Raw genomic sequence first — 15,267 nt, forward strand, 5'->3', positions numbered from 1 at the left:
GAATGAGGGCCACAGTCCAGAATACATTGACTGACTGACAAAGAAAGGTAAGCCCACCAACGCACTTGATGCACTCAGGACCTGTAAGAGAGCACTGATGATAAGCCTGAGGCGCACTATTGGCTGAAATCACATTTAACATGCATGTGCCTTCGCATATTAACATGCATGCATTTGCAACAATAGCCTGTGCTGTTGTTTTCTGGACCTTCATTAATTCTGTAATTGTTTGCTGCCAGTGATTTACTGCCAGATTTTGTGAACATCAAAGCACGATCTCTTTTATTCTGAAACCAGACATAATCCATTAAATTAACATGCATATTGAATCTTGAGCTCAACAAGTTGCCTAATTAATTGTGAGAAGCAACAACGGCTTGTGGTTGTTGTGGGTATAGAAAGTAGTTTGTCCTCTTAGCTTGTGCGGTTATAGTGCGTGTCCATCCTGCTGAATGTATGTTCGATGTGTGTGTTGCTGATTATAAATGAGGACAGCGTGGCGTATGTGATGGTAATGCAGCCTCCAGTGCTCTCCTTGGCCATTAATAACCAGGTTCCCTTTGAACGGGCCGTGATGAGCAAGGTGGCCCCTTTTTTCTGCATCAGTTGCAGCATGTAAATCTGCCTGCTGTGTTATCTCCTTAACTGCTCAAGGGTCCATCTGAGTTTGTCCACCTGATGGATAATTTAAAGAAGAAAGAACCTACAAAGGCTGTATCTTGTCTTTTCATCAGTATGTCACAGTGTTGTTTGCTATTACTATTGGACACTGAACAATGCGAAGCTCTGTGACCACACGATAAAGGCGAATACACGAGGCGTCCAGTTTGCTTTCAGCTAGAAATCGTAAAGGTCACGGTGAAGTATCGACAGCATCAGGGTTATTTGTTCAAAGTATGAATACTTAGCATTCAACTAAATGTGTAGAATCATTGGAGATTACTGCTCACTGTTACATTGACAGTGGAATAAATGACTGAATCATGTTAAAGGGGTTGGTAGTGGTCACCAACCCACAGAATTATTGCAGATCCAGATAAAGTTAACATCGTTTAGCTAATTGTTTTGGTTTTGTGCATTAACTTTATAGTTTCAGTTCTCTATTAACAATCAAATCAGTGGGTATTTCCAGGTACAGTAGACAGAGAGCAGCTCTGATTACATATGTCTGCTTCCAACCCAGAGTTATGTTGTTAGCAGTTAGCATAGAGCATTTAATTAGAAAACAGTGTGAAGCTTACCTCAGGAGTTGGTGAAGACCAAGTCTGAGCTAAAATAGAGGGTATGAATAGATTTATTTATCAGGTGGCCAGGAACAGAACTTGACAGAACTTTGTATCTGCTGGATGTGAGATTAGATACAGTTAGAAATTTGGCGACTTTAAACAAGAATTAATCATAATAATCAGATTTTTAAACTCTCAATAATAGAGGAATGTTTTGGCTGCATCTTGTCTTTATCTTTATCTATCTTGTCAAATATTTACAATCACCACTGGTTTTCACACACACAGGCCTGTACAGATCACCTGCTCACACTCTTGACCTTGGGGTGAATGCTCCCTGTGCTTCCCTCCATTCCAAACCCAAAATCTCACAAAAATTAAATCTATAAAAGTTGAATTGATCAACTGGCTGTTGGTGTCCCAGCCTTGGTATCAAATCATACTGTGTGTGTGGGGGGGGTGTCTGTGTGTGTGTGTGTGTGTGTGGGTGTGTGTAGGTGTGTCCATCTTCTGCCGGCTGCATATGGGAGGATAGCTCATCATCTATTGTCAGCAGGCACAATGATGCTACCCCCCCCACCCAGCACAATACCTGTAAACATAGAGCGACCTAATTGAAAACCCAGACTTGTTGTTGTTGTCTCACATTGACAGCGTTGATGAATAGGGAGGTGGGCTCTTAAACAGGCGAGCTTTATGTGTTGAAAGGTGGGAGTGTGTTCTTATAACAAAAGGCTGCAGCAGAGAAAAGTGTAACCTCAAACATGTGTGGTTTATCTCTTTTTCTATTTTTTGACTGGTTGTGAAATTGCAGGTGCTCTCGTGGCTTCTTTTTCAAAGTGGACGTTGTTTGGATGCACTAAAATGTAAAGAATATCGACGCCACTAACTCTGGATAGCTGTACAGTCATTATTAGATGTTGAAATACACAATCAGATGACGCACAGCATCGATTTGCTCGAGTAGCTTTTAAAATGTTGTGCATCAGCTCACTCATGCATTTAACGCTCATGTTGATCGGTGCAAATGTGCCCCCTATATGAGCCTGCAGGCGCTGAAATCAGAGATATAATAGTCCTGTTTGCTCTGAATGAGGCCAATATGTGCCTTAAATGACGTACATGGAGATGTCATTCATGTAGGTCACTGAGTCTACATCCATCCATCACCTCCACAGCCCAGGATCTTGAACACATCAACAGAGAGAGGGAGTCAATCCAAGAAAAGAGCTTTGTGTTACTTGTGCTTGACTCTCTGTCGTCTAAGTAACAGTAATCCAATCAGATGTAAGACGACTCGCATTCAAGTTTTGCCAGATATTTCAGCCGCTGCGTGCCCACCACAGATTCACTAGTTCCCTGTCGACTTGTTGGCTTCCATTACACTGAGCGCTGATATCATGGCCCTAATTGTTTTGACGCTGTTCTTTAAGTGGGTTTTGCGATTAGAATCACATATCGGCCTTTGTTTACCCTCATGTGCGATAAAGAGCCTCAGCCACGTCTCTCTCTCTCTCAGACTTTAACTCTATTAATATGCAGTATCTTTATCTCCATCAAGTGGCTCCTCTGCTTGTACTGATATGTCATTGTATTTACAATGAAGCTGTTTTTCAAAGGCATGGACTGGTTATTGTAGTAGTACGTTTCACAGATGCTGTTGAACAGATGAATGTCTTTTTACCTCACTGAGTCTCCATGTAAGAACACTACCAGTGAAACACATTATTTTTCTGTCCTGTTCTACAAGGACGCTAGCAAGCAGTAGCACTGTGCTCTGACACCTGAACACCATGGTATCTAAAGATGAGCAATGCCACTGCTCCTGAAAAGTGAAGCCAAAACATCTGGATCGCCACCTACTGGTCGGCTGCAGTACATGTAGGTCAGAAATCCTGCCTCTATGTTAATTAGATACGACCTCGACCAAACAAAACATTCTAAGTACAGGTCACAGTTTTATTTTTTCAAAGATGTTTTTCTGTTTTAGGTAGTTATTATCACACTGATGTATATTCATGTGTTCATTTTGTGTCATGATTGACAGCTGACGTGCCGTGGCTCCATCCCCCAATCGCTGCTGTGCAGGCTCTGGCTCCAAATGTGCAAGATGGCAGCGATGATATTTTAGCTTCATTTGTGGATATTGGGAGGAAGCTGAGATGAGTCGTCCATCTTAATTTACAGTCTGTGCACCTGACCTAGAAACTCAGTTTTTTTTCACAATATTGTAACTCTGCAGTAGTGAATTCTACAGCTGTTAATATAAAATTCATGAAAAAATAATGGTTTGTCTGTGCGTTGATATAAAAAAAGCATTGGTGTCAATCTAAAGGCTTTGGAAACAGTTAGGATGGAATTATTGAAGAAAAGGCACAGAACTCACTAATGGCAGGTCACCAAGGTCATTTGGGTGGAAATTAGTGCTAAACTAATCTTATTTTAGGACTGAATACCATTTTACCTGAAGCCTGATGTTAGCAGCACAGATGATGTTTTACATTGATGTAAGGGTCATTTGTTCCCCCCCCTACAAAGCAGCAGGGGACGTGTAGCACACCTAAGTTCCTGGATGTGCTTTCTGATTCTCTCAGGTTCGATCTTTGGCCTTGTTGGATTATTTTAATTTGCTTTGCTCATCTCACAACTAAATGGAAGTAAAATATGAAATCTATGAAATATCATTTGAATGTGGATACTTCTCTCTCCATATTCTTCTTTTCTATTTAACTGCATCTTTATTTAGCAAGGGAGAATGCAAATTAGATTAACAATCTCTTTTTCTGGAGATAGATTTGCGAAAAAACAATACATACAATACATTTCAGATTCACTCAGCGGATATGCTTGAGCATATCCTGCAGCAAGTAAGAGGCAGCAAGCTACGACAAAATATGTTCACAACAGCTGTCAATTCAGCTGCGGACTCCACAGCTGTCATCCAGAACTGAGACGATGATCTTATCTGAAATCAAGGAGCCACTCAATATTCCTAAGGATTTGAGTGTTAAATCTGCCACTGTTCGAGTACAACATAAAGGCAAGTCATACAAATTGTTGGACAAAACAAAAAAGAAACATTTAAAAAGAAATGAAAAGAGTTCAATACATAATAAAAAAATAAATAAACTTGCCGTGTAAGAAAGCAAACAGGAAGGTCTTCAGTATTACCACTGGTACTCAAAATAACTGAGAGCTGCAGCGGACCACACGTCTCTGGGAGCTTGTTCCACAAATGTGGTGCATAAGAACTGAACGCTGTGTTCTGTTTTGACTCTGGGGACAGAAAGCAGACCAGTGTCTGACAACCTGAGGGTCTGGATGGTTCATAACGTGGCAGATCAGGAATACATTTTGGTCTTAAACCATTTAGTGCTTTATAAACCAGCAGCATGGACTTTACGTCAATTATTTGACAGACAGGGAGCCAGTGCAAAGATTCAGAACTGGAGAGATCGATCCACTTTCTTGGTGTTAGTGAGAGTCCGAGAAGCAGCATTTTGAATTAACTGCAGCTCTCTAAACATTTTTTGAGAGACCTATGAACACACCATTACAGTAGTCAGGTTGGTTTTTCTAAATCGTCCTGAGACGTAGTCCTTTTATCCCTGATCTGTTCTTAAGGTGATAATAAGATGACATTGTGGTTGTATTGATGTGGCTGCTAAAGTTAAGGTCTGAGTTGATAACTACACCAAGATTTCTGGCTTGGTTTGTGCTTTTTAAATTGTCACATTCAACCTGAGCACTGACTTTTAATCAGCCTTCCCTGCCTCCTAAAATAATTACTTCAGTTATATCTTTGTTGAACTGTAGAAAATTCGAATTCATCCAATCAATGATTTGTTCAATGCACATCGCTAGTTTGGGATTATAATCCAGTGGTGGTATGGTTGTAAATGTTGAGGATTTCTTAACAGGTCAAGGTCTCCATATATGTGTAGAAATGTTTCCATGTACGATTCCCTAAATTGTAACATTACAAGAACCACATCACCTTGTTGACAGTGCCCCACTTCAACCAGAGACACACCTCGTGCTGCTCGCGACAACAACCTCCAGATGTTTTCTAGTCCAGATCTTTGCCCACAGAAAACAGGGGAGGGGTCATCCTTTGACCATCATGTGTCTGACCATGCTGGTCTTTCTGGGTCGGTCGGCCTCCCACTCCCTCGCTGCTGCTGCTTTTTCAGTTGCCTGAGGCCAGCGAGGCTGGTCAGTGAGCCAACGTGACCCGAGGCAATGGGTAAACTCAGGCAGGTCTCGAACCCAGAGATGCCGCCTTAAATTTGCAGTTTGTCGGTCTGAGGAGCCGCTGTGACTGGCCTGGATGTGATCGGATCCGAGTAGCACTAATCCACTGGGCTGGTTGGGGCGGGTTGGGACTCTGGTGTCCCATTAAGTTTAGCCTGGAGGATCATAAGGTTACAATTTGAAGAGTCTGCACTGGCCTAGGGTAACGCAGTCTGAAGGTCCGCAGCGCAAAGGTCCTTGTAAGACTACAAGAGAAGAGAAGAGCCATTAGTCTATCAGAGTGACAGACAGAGAGAGATAGAGAGAGGTGAAAGGCTAAGACTTCTGAACAAAGAGAAGAGTCTTCAGGCCTGGAAACAGCTGAAAAATAATTTATCTTCAACCTGTAAACTGAACAGAACCCAGTGACAAACACACCTGCACCACCACAACCCCAGCAGCATGCATGAGATTCTGTGTTCTATTGATCTGCACAGGGGTCTTACCTTTAATCCAATCAGCACTTGTGTCAGATATAGATAATCATATTAGTGCTGAAAGTTGAAATGAACGAGTTTTAGTAACAATATTAGCATAATAATATGTAATAATGTGTAAAAACAATAGTACAGTTGAAAAAAAGCCCTTCTCATCTGCAGCGGCTGGTATCCAGCCATTCACATGTTTCAGTTTTGTTAATCAAGTTTTCAGATATTTATTTAGATATTATTTACTTCTGCCTCCACAACAAGTCAGTGGAGGTAATGTTGCCTGTGATCACAGCATTAAAAATATTGCATGTTAAAAATAAAAATTCTACAGAAAGTCTTAATGAATTAAAACACATTTTAACCCTAAAGGGTTTAAATTAACACGCTTTCTAACATTCCAGAATTTTTATTGGGAAGTTGAATACCATCAACTGTCTGTAACATAAAGTTTCCTGTATTTGAGAAGCCTACTGGTTTTACACTGTACTGCATCTCCAAATGGTGACCTGGTTTAATGAACACCACCTCTAAAAACATGCAATAAAGGATCAGAGCTGTGTAGAGATTTAGGATTTTTTTTTATACAATACAAGACAAACGTAAAGCCTGTGGGCATTATTGCTTAAGTGAAAGCTGATTGAATCACATTCAATTATATCCTGGGGATATGTCCCTTTTAGATCTTCTTCTCTGTTGCCGATTTCAGCTCATGATATTAATTGGGTCCCATCCCAGGCCTTTATTTAACATGACAGTCCAACCAGGCCATGTCTTTACATCTAACAACACGGAGGAAAGAGGGATGAGAAGAGGAAAACCTGAATAATTAAAATCAAATCACTGACCAGTTGATTTCGGGGATGATGGTTAATTAGCCAGCACATGGGCAAGTGTGAAAATTTTAGCAGGACTGATTTTCAAATGAGCATTTTGACACTGTGACCTGTTTGAGCCTGCAGGGGCAAAACAGATGTTCAGGAGCAGTGTGTGCTGTGGGGACACATTTCACAGCAACACACATACCACGTGTTTATTACTACACTGATCCTTTTATTTCCCTGCATCGATCAAACATTTAAGAAAATCATTAAATATCCAATTAATCCAAACATTTTAACTCTTTATTTAACCAATATTTCTATATTAGTACTACAGCATACATCCCTCATCACATACCTATTGCCTGGTAATGTTTGGTATGTTGATGTGAATCGATCTGTCCATCTATCCTGGATAATGATTATTTAGGAGAGTTGATCGTTATTCAGTCACTCTACAATAACAAATAGAGCTAGGAACCTTGGAAACATTTGCGATGTAAATTCCAGTTTCAGTTTTTGATTTTCAAGTTAGAGATTTTGAGATCTCAATACAATATTGAAATATGGTCAATTAACCTCGGCAGTGGTATGTGTTCTCGGAATTTTCTTGACAACGACTGGATGTCATGAAATCATGTGCAGATCCATAGTCTCTGGGGGATCAAACAACCTTGATCACCGGCAGGTCCAATTTTTTACTTAAACCTAAATTTCTTAATATCTATGAGGTGGACTGTGACAAAATGATGTGCAGACATTCAAGGTTCCTAGAAGATGAAAAGAATGAATTGTCTTAACTTTAGCGATTCCTCCAGCGCCATCCTCAGCTCAAAATTATAATTTAGTGCATCAATCAAATGCTTCCGAACCATTTAATGTGTGTTGGAATGACCTTGAAATCATAATTAATAATTACCTGGCTCCATACTCCAGCCAACGTGAACACTTCTACAGAAAATGGTTTTCTTCTTCTGCTGGAGAGGCGGAGTAGAACAACCTGCCATGAGAAAGCATAGTGGCGCTCGTGCTGCGCTCTGTTCCAAACATAACTGCTTTCGTATGGCTCAGAGGTTAGTGAAGGAATGAATGTTACATGCTTCAGTTCCCCACAGTAATAAGCTATAGTATTCGCAGACAGGCCGATGATCCAAGTGGAAATCTGCATCAAAGTATTAATTCCTGCTGGTGATTCTGCTTTTCTTTGCCTGCATGTTTATTTCTCACATGTCTAGTGAACAACCAGACTGATAAAATGCTGTGTCTCCCTGTCACATTTGAAGCTTTCTCCATGAAGAGATGTCTTCTTCCTCTTATACAACACAGTGAGGAGACCTGGGAGGAGCCGGAGTCATCAGTCATTGTAAGACAGTGTTATCTCCTCAGCAGCAGATTCCTCTCTCAACACCAGTTTACCAGTTTCCTTCAAATTCGAAGGTTTTTTGGTGGCACAGTTAAAGGGCTTGTTCTGTTATGGTTTTGAGTTGCTCTCTGTTCATTCATTCTTTCTCTCATTCATTCAGCTCTGTCATTTGTCTTGTCCTGGATCAGCCCTTACTCATGCTGCTATATGGTTACACTGCTGGACGACAAAGCACCCAGCTCATCTTTTGTCGTCTCTATATCTGTGCGCATTCATATCCCATCATTTCATGTGACTAAAGGTCTTAACATACCAAGTCTGTATTTAAAGTCCAAAATTGTTGCATGCTTAAAAAAAGCAACCTCCAATGTGTTAATCATGTTTAGTGAGTCAGAAACTATTGTACGTTATTTCACCACAAGGTCTTCCAGAGAGTTCATTGAGCTGTTTAGGATCAAATGGATCACAACAATGTTATCTCATCTTTAATAATGATAAATAATACTAATACTAATACTAGTACTACTACTTGAATTCATATAGCGCCTTTCAAGAGACCCAAGGACACTTTACATGTGTCATTGGGGACAGAAAAGAAAAAAGAAAAGAAAGTAATTAACAAAAAACAGGATAGAAAGAGACTGAGGGTGCTAATATGAGATTTTGATGGACCTGGACCACTGACTTTGTGAAATAGACTTGGAAGCGATTGGGAAAATTTTGCAGCTCCTTGATCAGCAGTGGATTTTTTCTTTGTCCTAGACTTCCTGACTGAGTTTCTCAGGATTGGATGGATCCAATGTGAGGAGACCACAAAATCAAAAACTCTAATACTGCAAATATTTGGAAGGAATAGCAAAATAAAACTAATCTGATTCAGTGTGCACGGTTCATTTTATTGACTAAAACTAAAGACCTTGAATTGGAATCTTCTCTGTCTCGTAGTTTTGTGCTTTCTCTTCCTCCCTGCTGGTATTTCTCCCTCCAGAGCTGTGGAGTCTGGATCTGTGGCCGCAAACCACCTACTGTCCCGGTGATCCTGCTCAACACTCACAGCTTCAATTATTATAGGTATTCCTATTAAACTTCTTCACATCTCTGTATCTGCTTCCAGAAGGGAAATCTCTTAAAACTATCCAGAGGTGATGTGTGATCGCAGATGTCCGAGTCAGTCACACATAGAAGACAAAGACAAATGTGTCAAATTGGAAAGACAAAGCGATTGAGAAGCTTTTGATGATGTTTTCTGTAGCAGAATTAATGTCATGTCATGTCCTGCCTCCTGCTGTGCCACTCCTCACCTGACCACACATATGTTTTATGCTGAGATGAATGTTTGTGACCACAGAGTCTCCTGCTGCGTTCTTCATATGTGAAATAGAAACTCTGGACAAAGTCCAGACCAAATTCTCAGGTTCATGTTCTGAGTTCATGTCTGAAAGCAGCTGATGTGAACCTTGTATAATGCTAAGTTCTTTCTCCATCCTCCAAACCCCACAAAGCCTTTTACCATCTCGTCTTCTCTCAACCCAACCAGACGATCACTCGGTTTTTCCTCACAAAGTGCTTGCTCATGGTATTGTGTGCCCCATGTAAATAATGTTTTAAAGACTATGGACTAGGCCTGCTATATGAAAGGTCCCTCTGTAATAACTTGGCCTTATACCTGCCTGCTTTCCTTTCCAGGAGAATCACCTGACCTGCTCCTCCTCCCCATTCACCTGTGTGTGTTTTGGATTTTGCCTCCCTTTAAAATCTTCGTACCTTGGCTGCTTGCTCTCCTCGAAGAAAAGACTCTTTATTTTTACATCTGCCTCCTGAGTCGTGCTCCCGGGTCTTTTTCCTGAGAACCGTGACATTGTTCTGTCTCCTGAGGGGATGTTTACCTTTATGACACCAACAAAACTAAATTTGTTGGAAGTGCTGCCAGGTTAATTGCTAGAATCTTTTGCTGTGGTCAAAACTATCAGAATGTGCCCTTGTTGCAGATTTTTCCACTAGAAATATTGTTGTAACGCAGACCTTGAAGCAGTGGTGCACTTTATTTGCAGTTAAATAAAGGAAGACTTGTATCCCAAGACCACAGTGTGACCTCATTCTCAGCTCATGAATTGATTTTTATTCAGAAGTGGAGAAATGGCAAGGCCAGTGTCTTACAATTGTTGCAAAAGTTCTTTGAGAGAGAGCAGAAAAATAATAATTTGCCTTACAATTTCTTAATTCTTGCAGCAATTTGTCCATACCACTATACAGTTCCCTCCACTTCAATAGGGACGGATGTGTTTACATGATTCGGAGTGCTCCTGAGGTCATTTGCATTACTTGGAGCCATTGCTTTCAGTTTTCAGTTCAGGAAGATGCAGTATTTCTTTGGACATGTCACTTGATATCCCTGCAGTCAAGTGATTGCTGATGGTGAGCCGTCAGGTTCGTCCTTATACGAGGTGTAAATAAGAGCGGGGACAAAGTGACAGACGCTCCTCACAGGGTCATTATTAGAGTGAGCAACTCTCTGTCGCCTGGGTGTCCTGACCTCCGCGACCTCTCATCTGCTCTGCAGCATTCAGCAGCCCTGAGGCAATACAGAAAACTGTTTTCACTTTGAAGTGTTAACACGCCACACAAACACACATCTATATTTTTCAAAAGATATTACTTTTTAATATTACTTGACTTTATGATGCTAGTTGGAAATGAAATCAGTGTGAATGATATTAAGATGGTGGTCATCTTTATTAATGAAATGAAAAAAACTTCAAAAAATAGGGTGCGCATAAAGTAAATAGGTGTAAAATGATGTCAATGTGGTGCAACAAGATTATAATGATTTTCAGTCAATCACTATTTGTTGAGCTTTGCAGACTTTTGATGGCCCTTCATTAAAATAAATACAAAAAACCTTATTGTAATGATGCAAATATCACACAAACCACACCATAAACTTGAATGATACTCAGTTGAGATCGTACCTTCAGAAAACCACGTTTAAAGTCACGAGATCCAGATTTATGTTTGGATCAGTCCCTTAAACATGCCAGATTCATTCATCAGGAGCCATGAATTATTCTCTGAGAAATAATTGAAACTCTACTTTCTCACAATGTTAAAGAAAAAAAAGAAATCTTCCCCCTCATCAAGATCCATACTAAAATTGTATAGGTTCTTTCCTGGCCTGTACCACATCCTTCCAGCAGGTTTCATTGGAATCTGTCCAGTATTTTTTCTGTAATCCTGCTAACAGACAGAAAATTAATACATATTCTCCCTTGGTGGAGGTAAAAAGTATTTTATTTCCATGAAACTGCATCAGGACCAATAAGAAAACTGTCAAACCTGGGATCATTATATGTTCTATAAGAAACAGGAATTCACCGAAATGTAATTTGGTGTCTGTGGACGTTGCTACGCACAGTCTTCCATGTTTTGTTGTCAGTCCATCACTGTCATTCCATCAGATCAGCTAAAGAGCCAATTATAGTGACGACACACAGGTTGCAAAGCTGGTTAAAGTTCGTTTGAATCACAAAGCGTGTTTTACCATTCCTGCCGAGGGTAAAGACTGAGGACCCAATTATGATAACAAGAATGCTTCCTCTGGAAGGCAATGGAAATAACGAAAGACAGGCTTCCTGTGGCTTTATTCTGCTTGATTTGGTTGGTTTGCTGAGGCCAAGATTTTCAAAAACAGCACTTATAGCCTTGGGCAGCATTGTTAATTCCTAATAAAAGAGAGTGAGAGAGAGAGAGCTAGGGAGAGAGCGAGAGAGAGAGTGGGAGAACAGTGTGCACGGCAGTAGGAAGATGTTTTCTTGAACATGCACTTGAATCCAGTCCGATGCGCTTTTGCACAGCGCAGTATGCCTGTCTGAGTTCACAAGCCAATCCTCCCTCCAGGTTTGAAAACTGCTCCGGCCTCTCACAGACCCCAGGGCAAGACATTCATATGGCAGGCGAGCTGCATATTAGACACATATGGTGCCGAAACAGATTTAAGAAATAAGCTGTCATCAAATAATCAAATCATTCATGTTTCAGAGAGCAATAACGGAGGTATGTGAGCAGATATGTCTGGGACCTTTCCTAGTGGGACGCCTTTGTGTTTGCTTGGTGTGCCTGTGGACAAAGGCTTGTTACTGTCTCTTCTTCTCTCTTCTTCATGGTCACACACACAAAAAGCATGCAAAGGAGAGAGGAACGCGACAGATTACAGCAAACATGCTTGATTCTAATAAGGAGGTGGATTGGCCAGCTGATTTAAAATTGATCTATTTTAGATCCATTTCTAAGTGCAGCTGATCAGAGGACAGTTATCTGTCCAGCTGCAAAGGAAAATTTATAGAGATGCAATTAAGTAAATATCATCGGTATTAGACATAATAGTCCCTGGTGGATTTATTCCTTTTAATCCCCGTTGTATTTGCTGCTTTTATATTGTGTTTTATATTGAATTTTCTGATTTGTTTTTATCTTTTATTGTGAAGTTCTGGTCGGAATTCTGATATATAAATCTAGTGTGCAATAAACTTTACAACCTTTATCACCAAATTAGTCTTAAACTCTCATTAATTGCAATTCTTAACAATCTTTTTGGGTATGGATACAAAATGATTCATGACAATCAAGCAACTTCAAATTCATTTAGAAAACTCATTTTACAAATGACTGCTGCTTTGGATCTGTTTCCACAAACAGCGTTGGAGGAATGCACTAGCTGAAAATCAGAGACCACGTTTTAGTTGGGACTGTTTTCCTCTTAGTGGAAAGTAGCAGCTAACGCTCTTGTTGCTGATGAGTTGACTGCTGATCAATCCCCGCATGGTCCACATAAGCACTTCAATTAATTCATTAGAGCCTTAGTGGAGCAGTGGCTGGATATGATGCACACTATGCACGCACTAGAAAAGACAAGCCGTGCTCCCTGTACCCTGTCTGCACTCATCCCATCAACGTCAACAGATCGCAGCGTCCTCACTGAGAGAAACAAGCCAGCACAGTGGAAAAGAGCAGGAAAAAAAATACTCCGCCCACCAAACCCCAGGCTCTGCTTTTTTTAACCCACGCCTCAGCCCTGTGCCCCGCCTGCTTGCCTGCTATACAAATGCACCCCCCCCACCCACCCCCCACCACCACCCAGCTCCAGCTCTACCCCCCCCCACCCCACCACCACCCACCCTCCACTTGCAACCCAAGGCCATGCGTCCATGCTGTGCATGACAGCTCACAACATCTTCTGCCACAAATGTTTTCTCAAAGCATCCACTTCCGTGACCCCATCAGCACATAAAACATCCCCACAACCCCTGATGGAGTGCGCCTCTCACTTTTTTGAATGTGTCAACAATTTCTGGCTGGCTGGCCAGACACTGCGTCCTGGCGATGTCTGCTCTGTGTGTGAGTGTGCGCGGCCGCAGTGTGCCTCTGTGTGTACGTGTTTTCTGAACTTGCTTATTTACAGTATGCTTGAACATATTTACGTCTTTGTGCTTTTTCTGTCTTTTTCTACATGAGGAAGGGAAAAAGGGCCATGTCATTCTTCCACATCTTAATCAGGAGCTACACACAGGAGAGGGCTGCTGCAGCGTGGACCTCTCTGATCATGTTAATGAGGTCCCCTGGCTATGCAGTCATTGAAGTATAATTGACTTGTTCGTCTCTTATCTTCCTAATAGACACTCTGACCCAGAGCACGTTTATTTCGCTATGAGAAATGTCAAGAAGAATTGGAAGTTTCCTCAGTGTGCCCATTAAAACTGAAGGCATGCCACCCTGTCTCCAGCCAGCCAGCACCGCCATTGGCTCCCTGCCTCATTATGCAGATGCCAAACGTAAATAAATGATTTGCAGATCACTGCTGCCTCCACCATTCTCCCCCTGCGCTCACCCTGTCCCTCTTCCTAAAATGTTTCTCTTTCTATTCTCTGCCAGGACTGAAAAGGAGGACAGGAAGGAGGGAGCAGAGGAAACTGTCCGAGGAGCACCATGACGATTTGTCTCTCTGGAGCAAAAATAAATAGCATAGGTAGTAATTATAATAAGACATGTCCCTGATTTGAAAACCTGGCGAAGCGTATTGATGTTGTTACAGCCACGTATGTCTCCTGGCTTTCAGAACCCATCAGAATCAAACAGGGCTGTGTGTTTATTGGGGAAGGACTAAGAGTCAAGCGGCAAAAACAGGCGCCAGGCGAGGGCGAACCAGTGCCTGTGGTCACACGCTTGTGGATATGAGGGGGAACATCTGTGCACATCAGCAGCCAACCGTCCCTGCATGTCCACCACATCCTCTCGGGCCAGTCACACAGTCACACAGAAATTCTGCTGGTCACAGGAACCATCTTCCTTAAGCATAGTACCCACATGTTACATCCTCCATTTCTCCTCCATTCATTTTTATTTCGTTTTTTCCTATTTAGGTAATGCAGAAGATTTCAAAAACTCAACAAAGAAAAACAGGTTATTGGTAAAAGAACAATGATACAAAAGTGTACAGATACCGGTGATTAGAATGATAATCAAAATTGAATAACAATAATAAATGTTTAGTTAATAATAAGTCAATTCCTAACCTGCTATGACAAATAATAATTATTATAGAGGTGTTGATGCAGGAAAATACTTTTTGCTGTGGAAAATTTGAGACAAACAAGATGCACGGAAAAACATTCATTGACTGATGATACATTTTGTCAGAATGTGACTAACTGAGCTATGAGTTTTCTCTGCTTTATATATTTATACACATAATTATTAACCAAATCTATTCAGCCATTTGAGTAGCACTGTGTGAAGCTAACTATTCATAAATGAATGACCACTGTGGTAACCAGCTACACTTACTCATAGCTAATGTGAACTAAATACATTTTAGAGGGGAGACATTGTGGAGTTATTCCTGTAGGTCAATAAAACCTTATTCTCTCATGCATTTACTTCATTTAAAATATATTATTGTTATAACCGTGCAGACAAGAATCCATCTTATCAGACTCCACATGCAAGCTAGCGAAACCACAGTGGTTCAGACCAATCAGCTTCTTGTGAAGGTGGAACTGTAGCTACTGACTTCAACCACTCACACCTGAACAGTTTTTGGAAGCACTCGCTCTTTTCCAGTTTCCAATGAGCTCTCCACTGAT

This window comes from Paralichthys olivaceus, chromosome 13 (assembly GCF_024713975.1).
Source record: "Paralichthys olivaceus isolate ysfri-2021 chromosome 13, ASM2471397v2, whole genome shotgun sequence".
Classification (NCBI taxonomy): Eukaryota; Metazoa; Chordata; class Actinopteri; order Pleuronectiformes; family Paralichthyidae; genus Paralichthys; species Paralichthys olivaceus.